General features: G+C 38.2%; 1 non-coding gene across 1 annotated transcript; it reads right to left on the bottom strand.

Moving 5' to 3' along the window:
* Nucleotides 1-11,870: 11,870 nt before the first annotated feature.
* Nucleotides 11,871-11,977, bottom strand: LOC120271366. Its single transcript, XR_005539978.1, has one exon. It is a non-coding gene; the product is annotated as a small nucleolar RNA R71 (small nucleolar RNA).
* Nucleotides 11,978-13,060: the final 1,083 nt, after the last annotated feature.

The following is a 13,060-nucleotide window of genomic DNA, read 5'->3' as shown; positions in this document are numbered from 1 at the left end:
ACATGATGCGCTCTCCGCAAGTGTAGGGGTCACAAACAAGTAGTAAAGTGGTGCCCCGTGAGGGGTAGGGTTGTCGAACCACAAGGACTGGAACTCAAAGTACTCAGTTTTCCTCTGATCTCTAATTAAATAAAGATAAGGTTGGTCTTAAACAAGAACAAAACAAGAACTAAAGCGAAAAGAGGAAAGGAATAGGTAGACTAGGGTTGAATATTCCACAATAAGAGAGCAATGCCTAAGGTGATCCCTACAAGTTATAGTATGCTGAATTGATTCTAATGCCTAATAGGTACATCCTGAGGTCCAAGTGTCTGCTCAAAAGCAATGTTGCATCTATGGTGCTCAAATACACCAAGGTCCGCTAAGGTAAGGATGCATCTCAAACACATCGAGTTTTGCAATCACAATAATAAATCACAACTACGGTCATCCATACACCAAGTTTTACCAAAGCATCTGTGCAGATCAAATACATCAAGTTATGCAACATAAGATTTAACACTAGAATCCACAGAACTTCATAGACATTAAAAATAATTAGTCAAAGCATACAAAACATTGTATTTCAACACCCTAGGGCTTTGTGGATGGTTAGCCCCTCATGGATGAATACAACAAGAAAAAACATTTGAAAATATAGAGAAAGAAAACATGATTCTCCACTCTCTTCACAAGATGATCTTTCTTGGTGCCAACCTCACTTCTCTTGTGCCTCCAACTTGCACTTGATCTCCCTAGATGGTGTGGTGAAGCCTAATCTTCGATCTCATCTAAGTCCTCTTGGTGGAGAAAAGAATCCCTGAACAAAGGTGATCTCAAACCCCTAAAAATTTGGATTTATATGGCACTTTTCGAGATTGACATAGTCAGCTCACGATCATGCTAGGACTGTTTCTTCAATGATGGTTCTGAGTGAATCGGGCCTAGAATATTTAGAAGAAGAGATACGAACGTGTCTCGCCCGTATCCTGCTTGTGCAAGGTCGTGCGAAGAGCTTCCAGATCGTGTTGCCCTTGTTTAGAGGAAATTGGCTTCAGGCCAAGATTTTCAGGGGAAAGCGCACGGTCGTGCGGCGACTGTGTCAAGCCTGATTGCACAATCATGCCTGAATTCTTTCTCAATTATTCCCCGAATTCACTCCGCTTTGCTTCGAGCCCCTGAATCCTGCACATGAAGCAACTATACCTAGAATAGCATCTCAAATGGATAAAATTATGGTAAAAGACAAGTAAATGAGTGTAAAGAGGGTGAGTGAAAATGATATGAAATGCACTCATTAATCACAAACAAACTTGGATTCAATAGAAAACATAAAGTAAATCAATGTAAAGATATGATCCTAGGGTTTACATGCCAAAATACCTACTAGGATTTAGCCCTCCATGGGGCAAATTACAAAGCAAAGAATAATACAATAAAAAGCAATAAAAACTATGGAATAAAACCCCCATGAATTCGTGATGATGGCCTTGATAGGTTGCTCAATGTCTTGAAGGATCCCTCTCTGAAGCTAGGTTGGCGGAAGCTCCCTTGATTCTATGATGGAGAAAAGATCTATCAATGTTAGTGAAGAATGCCCCCCAAATTCTCCAAAAATCTCTCTCAAAACCCTAGCCACCTTGCCTTTCAAACGCTAGCAAGAAGTCTCCAAATAATAGGGCAAAAGGGTTCTTTATAGTCTGAAACCGCAACTGTCACATACCTCCATACGACCGTGTGATATTTCTTGTGTGTATGGACAAAGTTGTGTACAAGTCCATGTGAATAGGACCTCTGAGACACAAGTAGTGTACAAGTCCATGTGTATAAGACCTCTGAGACACAAAGTAGTGTAAAAGTCCTGGTAAAAATAGACCTCTAGTGTACAAGTTTGAGCAAGTTGAAACTGACAAAAAGAAAGAAATGACATAGTTGAACTTAAGTGAGGGTATTGGAAATATAGTCACACATCGGTTGTGTGTTAGAAGTGTAATGGTTTATATGTAGGTATAGGGGTTGAGCCACTAAGTCTTGAGACTTTTTGTGTAAGACCCTTAATCTTATGTAGCACTGACATGGGCCCACTAGTACAAATATAAAATCTAACAGAAATTACTTTAGTTTGGCTCCCTTCTTCAAACATCTATAAGATTGATTCCTTAGTCAACTCCTTTCTTGATATTAAGGATATGTCATCTCTTTTCTGGAGGGGTTAGAGAAATATTTAGTCTCTTAATATTGCTCCCAAGGTTAAATTCTTCTTTTTGTTAGTTATACATGGTAGAATCAAAACCTCTTGATGCCTCCACTTTCTTGGCCTTGGCTCAGGTGATCCTTGTAGTCTTCATAGCCTTGAGAAGAAGGACATTTCACATCTCTTTAGTTACTGTTCAAGGTTTAGTGGATTAGGAGGAATGTTGTAGGGCTCATGGGAATTAAGTTTCATCAAATTCAGAACCCCACCAATGGCCATTGGTTGGAGTGCATTAATTCTCAAAAGGGATGATTCATATGGAAAGCTGAGTGTAACTGATTTTTTAAGGATGAACAATTAGATCATCAGAGATTGGATAGGAAAACTGTGAATCGTGTTGGTGAATTCATCTCCTTGAATGTTTATTAGCTAAACATATTTCTTTATTACTTACTTTGTTTGGGGTTGTAAAATTACCTACATATGTAAAGATGCTTATTAGATGACTAAGGAAAACACAGGTGGGGCAGGATTTGTTATAATCTATAATTTTTAGATAGTTCTTGCAGGTTACTACTGCTTTGAAGCTAACTTAAGCCTGAAGATAGAATTTATGGCATTAGAGATTGCCCTTACATGTGTAAGAGACCAACAGATTAGGATTGGGAGTATCAAACTGTGTTACCATTGGCCAAGCTCTTAATCTCAACAACTATGACAACATGTGTAGGCACCTGCACCATATCAATGTCTCAAGACGACTTATTAGAGATATGGGTTGCTTTAAGGTGGAGGATCTCCCCATAGATTGGAACACTTTATCTTATGGGTTAGCCAAGTAGGGAAGATTGTTGCCTATTATTTCTCTAATTCATAAACTCCAAGAACTATTAAGATGTCTTATGAAAATAACCAAAAGGCTAGGTCTTCACTTTTGATGACTCCTTTTTGAGATTTCTTCCAGGAACTATCTTTTATATGTCCTATATTTGTTAAACTTTGGTGTAGCTTTAGCTCTATATACAAATAAGATATGATCTTGAAGCTCTTTTATATATATATATAATTAGTGAAAAAATATTGTTCTCAGATGCTAGAGCTTGGATAGTGAGACACCGTTTTTATGCTTATCGAGCCTCAAGTGTACGGATAGTGCAAGTATATTGAGTGCAAACTGCTTCTAAGTGTGCTCCCAACCTATGTCCTCTATGTTTTTGACACTCCCCTTTGCGTGTGTGCATTGCAAGTGCACGAGTGTCAAAGTAATAAATACCTAAAGGTCAGGTAGTCGAATCTAGAGGGACTGGTGAGTACTAGTACTAGCTATTCTTCTACTATCTAACCAGAAAGAAAGTAGTGAATGAAAGAAGCTAAACTAACACAAATGAAGATTGGACTAGAATCACATGCAATTAGCACACAAGGGAGTGTCACACAAGAAAAGAATATATTTGGACAATAAATCCCCCTAGGACTTCACTAAGGCACAAGACTTAACTACTGCTTCTTAATTGAGACAAGTTGGGTTGCGGGTATCCTAAAACACACGGGTCCCTTTCTCAAGGTGACCGGTGATTAGTCAAATATGAGGCTCCGGCGGTTATATCTCTCATCGCCTTACACCACCTATGACTGCTTAACGCTCTAGGAAACCCAAATGATCATCTAGACTCCCAATAATAGATTAAAAGCTCTCTCGAGAAAAGTAACTCCTGATCCTATACAAACCCTGGCGATGATCTCTTTCTTCACTAAGGTTCATATGTTGCCTAAAGTTCACAGGAGTACGAAGGTAGTTGTGCTCAAATCAAAGGGGAAAAGGGCACTCCTCTACCTAAGGTTCTACCCTCTTAACCCTCTCCAACCTTAAAAGGTCTAGACCTAATGGGTCTCTCAAATCGACAAAAGGTCAACCCTAACATACAACTGAACTCTCACTACAAATGGAAGTATGCATTTCAAACACAATATTGAAACTCAACAAACATCTCAAATTAAGGAAGAACTAAAGTAAATTATACAAATATACAATCGATAGGGTTCAACTAAGTCCAAATACACAAATGAGTAAGTTTCTCATGGGAGAGGAACACATACACACATCAAGGAATGGAAATACATAAAAAATAAGAAGAAAAGTCCCTTTAAGCTCAAGATCCTCCTCAGGTGAATAGTAACTCTGAAGGTGTGATGATGGTGGAGATGCGAGATCTTGTGCGTGACTTCCTCTTGGTGGAGATGCGAGATCTTGGTGAAGATATGTGAACATTGATCTGCTATAGTGATATGTTGCGGTGTTGTACGTGAATACATTTTTGTATCGTGCCCGTATAATTCTAATGGTTGTGACGTCAGTGATGCGATTGTCTGTTGTCCACACTTGGCTGATTTTATGCTCAACCACCCTAAAATTGATCCACATCACCGACTCTACTTTTGCAGGGCCCACACACACCCTAGCTATGCAAATGAATGTAAAAACACAAAATTAGCACATACAACTAATAAAAGTCAAGCTCAATCTATGTACAATATCAACTTAAAATATGTACAGATAGGCACTTATCAAACACCCCACACTTAAGCGTTTGCTTTTCCTCAAGCAAACAAAACAATGAAAACAAAGGAGAAAAAAAAAATAAGTTCTTGTACTCTAGTTTACTTAAGCTTAAGAAACAAGAAATTCCAAAATCCTAAAAGAATCTATTTTATAATAAGATGCACAACACACTCTAGCAAAAACTCGATTGAAAAGTTAAGTTCAACCACAAGTGTGGAAAATCTCTACTCATGTCAACCCCTTAGTAAACCTTTTTCCACAACTTATAAATTAATTTAAAAAACAGAGACAAGGATAAGGAAGAACTGATAGTGGGAAGTAGCTGGACACGTCTTCTGAGGTAGCCTTTTCCTTAATTGACAATAAGGCATCTTTTACACTTCAGAAGCGGTAGCTCTTTCTACCCACAATACTTAGGGTTGTAGCTTTCACACTTCTTATGAGATAGCTCTTTCTCTCATTAGGGCATAGTTAGTATCCAATTGATAAGAGTAGCTTCATACTTCACAAGAGGTAGCTCTTTCCACCCCTAAATCTCACAAGTTTTTTTTTACAACTTTCTCATTTTTCTACTAACTCTAGCGTTTAAAGGGGTCTAATTAGTAAGTAAGATGCCCACAACAAATATTTGAACATCTTCAAAATTCAAAAACAACTAGAGTAATGATGCTCTTAGTATCCAAAGTCTTCCTTAGTTATAGAATGTCATTCTTAACCCTAAAGTGAACCATCATAGGTTAGATTAAGCATGTATGTGCCAGCATGAACAAAATATGTGCCACAAAACCCTCCACCACACTTAAAGACGTACATTTTCTCCAATATACGCATGTAAGAATAGTAAAAATAGCAATACAATCATTAACATGAATGGGGGTGCGCAACTAAAATAATACTTCCTTAACTCCATGATGAAGTGTGTGGTGAAGTCTGGGACATCGGCGTGGGCGACTCCTGTGGGTGCGTGAGGGTAGGGATATGCCATATGATGATCTCAATTATGCACCTACACAAGATGATGATTTGCTCAGGTATGAGGGGAATTCAATTGAAGCTCAAAGAAAGAAAATTAAACACACAAAATAAAAATAAAACAAAACAACAAGAACATAAACAAATGAATGAGAGGAAGCGACTCAAGAAAAGAAATCATCACAAATTAAAATTCCTATGGCCTTGAACATTACAAAAGTTTAACAAATGCAAGCCAAAGCACAGTAAATACCAGAAAACAACTCCATTATGAATTAAAATGCAGAAACTTTAGAAATACAACAAACACACTTAATGAAACTAAACTTTTCCAAAGAACACATGAAATCCACCCTAGCCATGATCATGAACCAATGTAAACAATGATGCACCAAATCAACATGAAAAATCACACACCAACAAAAAAAATGACGAAACCACTCATGCAAAAGTTGTTTCTGCAGAAATTAAAAACTAACACAATAATTGAATTGAAAACTTGGGTTGTCTCCCAATAAGTGCTTGTTTTGTGCAAAGAGCTTGACGCACCTGTTTCTTACCTCATGGTGGCTTGAGAAGAGTGTGCTTCTCTTGGTTATAAATTGCAAAGTTATTTCCTTTAAACCACAGGTTAGCTTACCAAGGTAGAGTATTTGGAGGAGCCTTGGACCATTTTACCTTTGGCCTCAAAGAAAACAAATTAGGTTGGGAATTGTCCAAAGTTTTCATAGATGGGTTCTTGAATGGTTAAAGTCTTCTACCCATATCTTCAACAATTCCCAACATCTCTTCCTTTCATTTTATGAGTTGATAATGCACTCTCCGCAAGTGTACTAATTGTAACAAGTAATAAAGTGATACCCTGTGAGGGGTAGGGTTGTTGAACCACAGGGATTGCACTCCTTGTACTAATTGATATTCTAATCTCTAACCAGATCACTAATTCATGGTAAGGATGATAGTTAGATAACCTAAAAGGGGGAAGGATGACAGGTAAGAGCTGGAAATGAACTAGGTGAGAAACATAGAGATAGAGCAATGTCCCAGACTAATCCCTTGGAGAAATGTGTATGGACTTGCTTCTAATATCTATCAGGTACATTCTAATGTTCTTGCGGGTGCTCAAATCAATGTTGCATCTACGGCACTCAAATACGCCAAGTTTTCAAAGCATAATTATAGGCTTCATACACACCAAGTTTTGTAACTACACAAGGAAATCACAACTACAGTAATCCACACACGCCAATTTTTACACAAACAACTACGTAAATAAAGCATGCCAAGTTATGCAACACATGAATTAACACAATAACGCATCAAAACTCCATAGACATTAAACACAAGTAAATCAACATAACACATAAACATCCAAGTTCATATATTTTTGGGCACCGGAAAATGGTTAGCCTTCATAGTTTTACAAATCAATACAAGACTAAGAAAAACAAAAGAAATATAAGCCATGAAAGACTCCCCTCTTTGCCTTATAAACCACTCAGACGGTGCTCCGATGAAGTCTCGCCAGCTAAGCTCTACTCCACTCGTGCTATTGTACTATAGCTTCACTCCACCCCCAGAATGTGAAGTGGAAAACCTTGGTAGCCACCCCCGAGAGGAAGAAGAAAGGATCCTCTTAAAAATGACCTAGATTTGGCTTAAAAGTGATTTTCGGGCTCAACACAACCTAAGCACGGGTGTGCTTAGGCCGTGCTTTCTAAAACAGGACAGTGCTCATCAATTTCTTCAAATCAGAGATAATCACGCGGTGAACATGCCTGTGCTTATGATCTGGGCACTAAAATTGTGCTTTTTCTCCAAGTTGTGCTATAGTAATTTGCTACAATAACTTAGTTACGGTTTTTTTTACCACAGTCAATATTTCACCTAATGAGGAATTCCAAAGATAATCATGGGGTGAACACGCCCGTGCTTCACCTATAACACTATGTTTTGACTTTTTTTTCACACTATAATTGTGTTGAATCATGTTCTTTTGCACAAGAACCTATTTTCCTTCACAATTAAACAATAATACACTATATGAAATGGGTATAAAAATATCTATATAAAGTGCAATCATCAATTGATCAATCCCAAAGAAAGTTGTTTGCTCCATTACTTTAGGGGTTACTTCTTGTAATTTTTCAACTTCAAATAAACATGTTTGCAACAAACCTCATAAAATTTCTTGCTCACAAGCACATTGTTCATTCAAGTGATCATTATTCTCAAAATAAAGTTCTACTCCCTTCTTTTAAAATTCTGCAGCAATATTCTTAGTTCTCCACACTTCATCAATTATTCTCATTGCCCCATTATTTCCAAAAGGAACTTGTAGTGATTGTTCATATTCTTTGTGTTCTTTAGAAAGTAGGTCACATATCTCCCCTATTTGATGCTCAAGGCTGTTTATGGAGATTTGATTGCACCTTAATGAATCCTCAATTATTTGGAAATGGGCATCAGTTGCTTGAATAAATTTGACTACTGCATTTTTTGGTGTGAACACCCACGAGTGCACGAGATCTTCAAGTAATACCTCTCGGGCAACCACAAGAGGGTCATATTCCCAGGGCCCAATTAGCTACCTTTACTTCCTCTTTACATTTTGTTTAACCTACAGTTTTGAGTGAGTGCTCTAAACTACAAAAGAAATAGAAAGAACTCAAGGAAAGAGTCTACATTAGATGAAAATCAAGGGGTGACGGATGTAGATTCCCTTGGGGTTGCTAAAGTAAGAAGGATGCTAAGACAACCATGCAACTGGTGGTTTGGACCAAGAGATTCTTAAGATAGGTCAACCCACTGGTCATGGAAATTAACCCCTAATCCAATACGAATATTGATACGGAATTTCTTCTGACCAAATCCTCCTATGATCGCATTAAAAGTATGGAATTCTCTAATTAGGGCCGATACTCAAACTAGGTCAAACTCTAATGTTTTGAGGGGTACAAACTACTCGATGGTCACGGCGTCTTTGTACATGAATCCCTTTCAAGCTAAGTGAGTCTAGTACGAGGGCGGTCACACCACCAAGTACAATCTAGAAAATGGCACAGAAAGTTCTTATGTATACCAATACATCAAAGTACACAAAGCTTGAATATCAAACACACCAATTGCAATAAAATAGATCAAAACATCCAACTACACAAATTCACCCCAAGGTTCACCGACATTCAGTGACCTTCGGGTTTAGTTGTTCAAGCTAATGAAACACATGCTCAAAATCATAAAAACAACCAACCAAAACAACATAAAACTCCCTCAAGCGATGAATGCGGAGTAACAAGCCATGGAAAGCTTCCAATGATGCCACAAAAGAGGTGGCTTCCTTGTCCTCAACAAGCCTCTACACAAGGGGAAGTGGTGAGATCTTGCCAAATCTTGCTTCTCCCTTAGATTTCCACTCCAAAGATTTCTTCTTTCTTCTTCCTTTACATTGGATCTAGAGATGGAGATGAGAGCTCTAAGGTAGTAAGAGATGAATGCCCAAAAAGCCCTAAAAATACCTTATGAAACCCTTCTCAGTTTAGCTTCACGGTCTGGTTCACGGGCGTGAAGGAGCTCGTGAGATCCTCTAGATTTCTGTCAAAATTTCCATGAAGTGGAATAGTAAAATGCTACATTCTTCGTGCTATAGTGAAATGCTACATTCCTCAGCCGATTTGCGGTCATTTTCATGCCCATCAGAATGCCCATCAACAAAACCCGAGACTTCACCGTTTCAAAACTCCTTCGTGCTATAGTGCCTACCACAGTGTTGCTACAGTGCCTGGTCTCTAAAACATCATTTTTTATGTCAATTTCTTCCACAATTGCATTGTCAAGCTCACATGGGCTTCCTTGAAGCCTGTAACATGAGTAAAACCAATTAAACCACAAGAAACGACATCAATTCATCAATTAATACATAAATAGTAGAACATATATACGTATAAAATATGTATATTTAGGCATTTATCATTTTCTAACCAAAATATATTGATGAATATATTTTATATAGATATTTTACATACCCTACTATGTGTTTTACTTGCCTTTTTAGTACGTTTTTATGATAAACTAATGCTATTTGAGATGTGTTTGTTAAATATTGCAAATAATTGGGGTTCAGACTAAAAAGAATGAAAAGAGACCAATTCTGATGCAAAATAGGGTTGGAATACAAGTTTCAACACAAGCAAGCAGGGTCCGAAGCACACCCATGCTCGGAAGCACGGTTGGAAGTACGGTCATGCTAAACCACCATGTGTTTTACTAGAGTCTGCATAAAACTGAGAAGCACAGTTTCACCATCATGCTAAAGGAGCGCGGTCGGTAAGCACGGGTGTGCTTACCGCCATGCATTTTACAGAAACTTTCATAAGAATATCAGCAGGATTACTGTGCTCCTTGCACGAGCGTGCCCTCTAAGCACGAGCAGTAAGCAAGGGCATGTTTACTGCCATGCCATTTACTGGTTTTGGGCTGAAATCAATTCCCAGAATCTACAGCCAAGCATGGTCATTAGCATGCACATCAGAACGAGTGTGCTTAGATCAGAAAAAGGTTATTTAAGCCCTAAATTTAGATTTTGGAAAAATCTTCTTCTCTCTTTTTGGAGTTGTGGGTTAGGGCAGCCATTAGCACCATTCAGAGCCAAATATTGAGAGGAGACAAGTGTGGACAAGGAGGATCATCGGTGACAACTATTGTCAAGCCTTCTCTGACGTGATTGTGAAGCAAGAAGGGAGTTTGATGGATAATTTCTATTTCTCTTATTGATTTCCTCTGATTGTTTGTAATACAATGAGGGGCTAACCATCTTTTGGTGCCCTAGATTATGAACCTTGACTTCTAAAGCTTTGATTTTAGTGATATAGATTCTCGAGTTTCCTTGTGGTCTTCCTGTTGATCATATCACTTTTCATTGTATGTGTTTCTTACCTTAATTCTTGTATGTTGCTAGCTTAATGAGGGACTTGCCGATTAACCATGTATGTGTGAATTTTTGTTACTATTTTCCTCATTGGTTGGCATTGCATTTTATGTTTCTATTTAATCTTAAACCGATTTGCTATCTAGAGGGTGATCTCTACTCGTCTAGCTAGGGCACACATTAGGAAAGGAGTTGAGTCCACTCCAAGCCTTGGGAAAGGACGTACGTTACCAAACCCTCCATGGTGTTTACCACAGTCCAAAAAGAAACTCTTAAATCATTTCCTAGTCATTGCATTTGTCAAGGGGATAAATCTGAGGCATTATCGTTTCCACTGCTATCTCTTCAACCAAAAACCCTATCTCTTCTTTCTTCTTTATTCTTCTTTTCTTTAGTAGATTAATTAATCCAACCCTAATCTTTGAACCAGCTAGATATTGGAAAATAAGTGAGTATTAAGAGTTGTACCAGTCTTTATGGATTTAACTGCCCGATCCTATTAGGTACACATTACTACTTGTATGACCCGTGCACTTGCAGATACGCAAGGGGTGTATCAAGTTTTTGGCGCCATTGCCGGGGAGTGGAAACTCTTGAGAAAGTTTTAGTATCTAGTAATCTAGCCATTTTTCTTTATTTTAGTCAATCTTGCTTTCTTTTATTTTTATTTTGTTTTCTGCTTCATGATTAATGAATTGGTTTGTAGGTGTCCTACATAACCAGAGGAAGTTCCTCTTCTCCACTTGTGAGTCCTGATCTGGAGTTAGTGAGAACATTGCATAGAAGGTTAAGAAAAGTCAATCTCAGAGACACAAGTTTAATTTAAATCAGTATTAAGGTTGATCAGAACAAACCAATAGCTAGGAATCAGTAAAGACGTATTTCAGTTTATGCTAGGCTAAACTTAGAGGGAGTAGGATCCAGTATTTTTTGCCCTCTTGTGATGGTGAATAACTTTGAGCTAAAACCAATTTTATATAGATGGTATAGTAGATCTTCTAGTTTGATGCATTTCAAGACGAGGACCCGTATGAACACTTGAAGAACTTCTTGGAAATCAGTGACACATTCGAGGCAAACAACGTGTTTGAGGATGCAATTCACCTTCGACTCTTCCCATTCTCAATGCGAGGAAGGGCTAAGCAATGACTAGGTTCCTTGCCACAAGGGTTGATCACTACATGGGCATAGTTTGCCAAGAAGTTTCTTACTCAATACTTTCCCCTATAAAGATTACGAAGCTCATAAATGACATATCTTCTTTTCGACATATGGAGTCCAAAACCTTGTACAAAGCATGGGAACAGTAGAAGTAGTCATTGAAGAAGTGTCCTCAACAAGGGATTGTCGAGTGGATACAGATTCAGATTTTGTGCAGCCGGGGTTTCCCTTTGTAGTAAACTACCAACTGAAGCCTATACTCTTATTGATAACATGGCATCGAATGGCTATCAGTGGAGCTCAGAAAGGAATAAGCCAGTGAAGTCTGCTATAATTTATAAGGTTGATGCATTAACTACCCTAGCAGCATAGGCGGAAGCTATTACTTAGATATTAGATGCTATGCAAGTTCAATAACAAGCACCTATTATGAGTTGTAAAGCTTGGGGTGACCAAGCAGGGCCGATTGGTCCATATTAGGAAGGGGCCCTCTAGCACTGAGCAGGTTGATTATGTGGGTGAGAGCAACAAGTTTCAAAACAATCCCTACAATGGTACCTACAATCCAAGGTGAAGGAACCATCCAAACTTCTCTTTGAGTCAACAGGGGTAATGATCAAGGTCAAGGATCTACTGTTATTCCTTCGCCGCCTACTTTCTAGCCCAAACATCTTAAGTGAGAGAATCTACTTAATTGGATACAAGAAAATAAAAAAGAGATTGCCACAAAAACTTAAGATTTAAGCAAGAGGTTACAAAGACAACAATGATGTGTAAAGGGCCAATGGATGCGGATCTCCCTTAAGGGGTCATCATGATACAAGGATGAAGAACAAAAGATGCAAGGATGATTTGGACTGAGGGATTTCTAGATTAGACCAACCCCAATGTCTTGGGAGTTGAACCATAATCTCATATGAGTGTTGATCAGAATCTCTTCCAAATTAACACTCCTATGATTGCATTAAGAACAAGGAAATCCCAAAAAAAGAGTAAACTTCATCTAGGTCTACTCTTAAGAATCGGAGGGCTACCAATCTCTCGGCATGTCGGCACAAGCAACCTTTACTAATCCATTCAAGATCTAATACACGTGAGTAGGTCACATCGACGTGTATAACTCATAAAATAATTATGGATCTCTCCATATGTAATTCTAGCATGAAGGCACAATGGATTAAATCACAAATCAAACCCAAGCAATATAATCAAGTAGCAATCATCCAAAATACATGATGAACCCCCCAAGGTTCACTAACATTCGGTA

The sequence above is a fragment of the Dioscorea cayenensis genome, chromosome 10 (genome assembly GCF_009730915.1).
Source record: "Dioscorea cayenensis subsp. rotundata cultivar TDr96_F1 chromosome 10, TDr96_F1_v2_PseudoChromosome.rev07_lg8_w22 25.fasta, whole genome shotgun sequence".
Lineage (NCBI taxonomy): Eukaryota > Viridiplantae > Streptophyta > Magnoliopsida > Dioscoreales > Dioscoreaceae > Dioscorea > Dioscorea cayenensis.
Note: the sequence above shows the minus strand (reverse complement) of the source record. Positions and strands in the feature narration are given on the sequence as shown.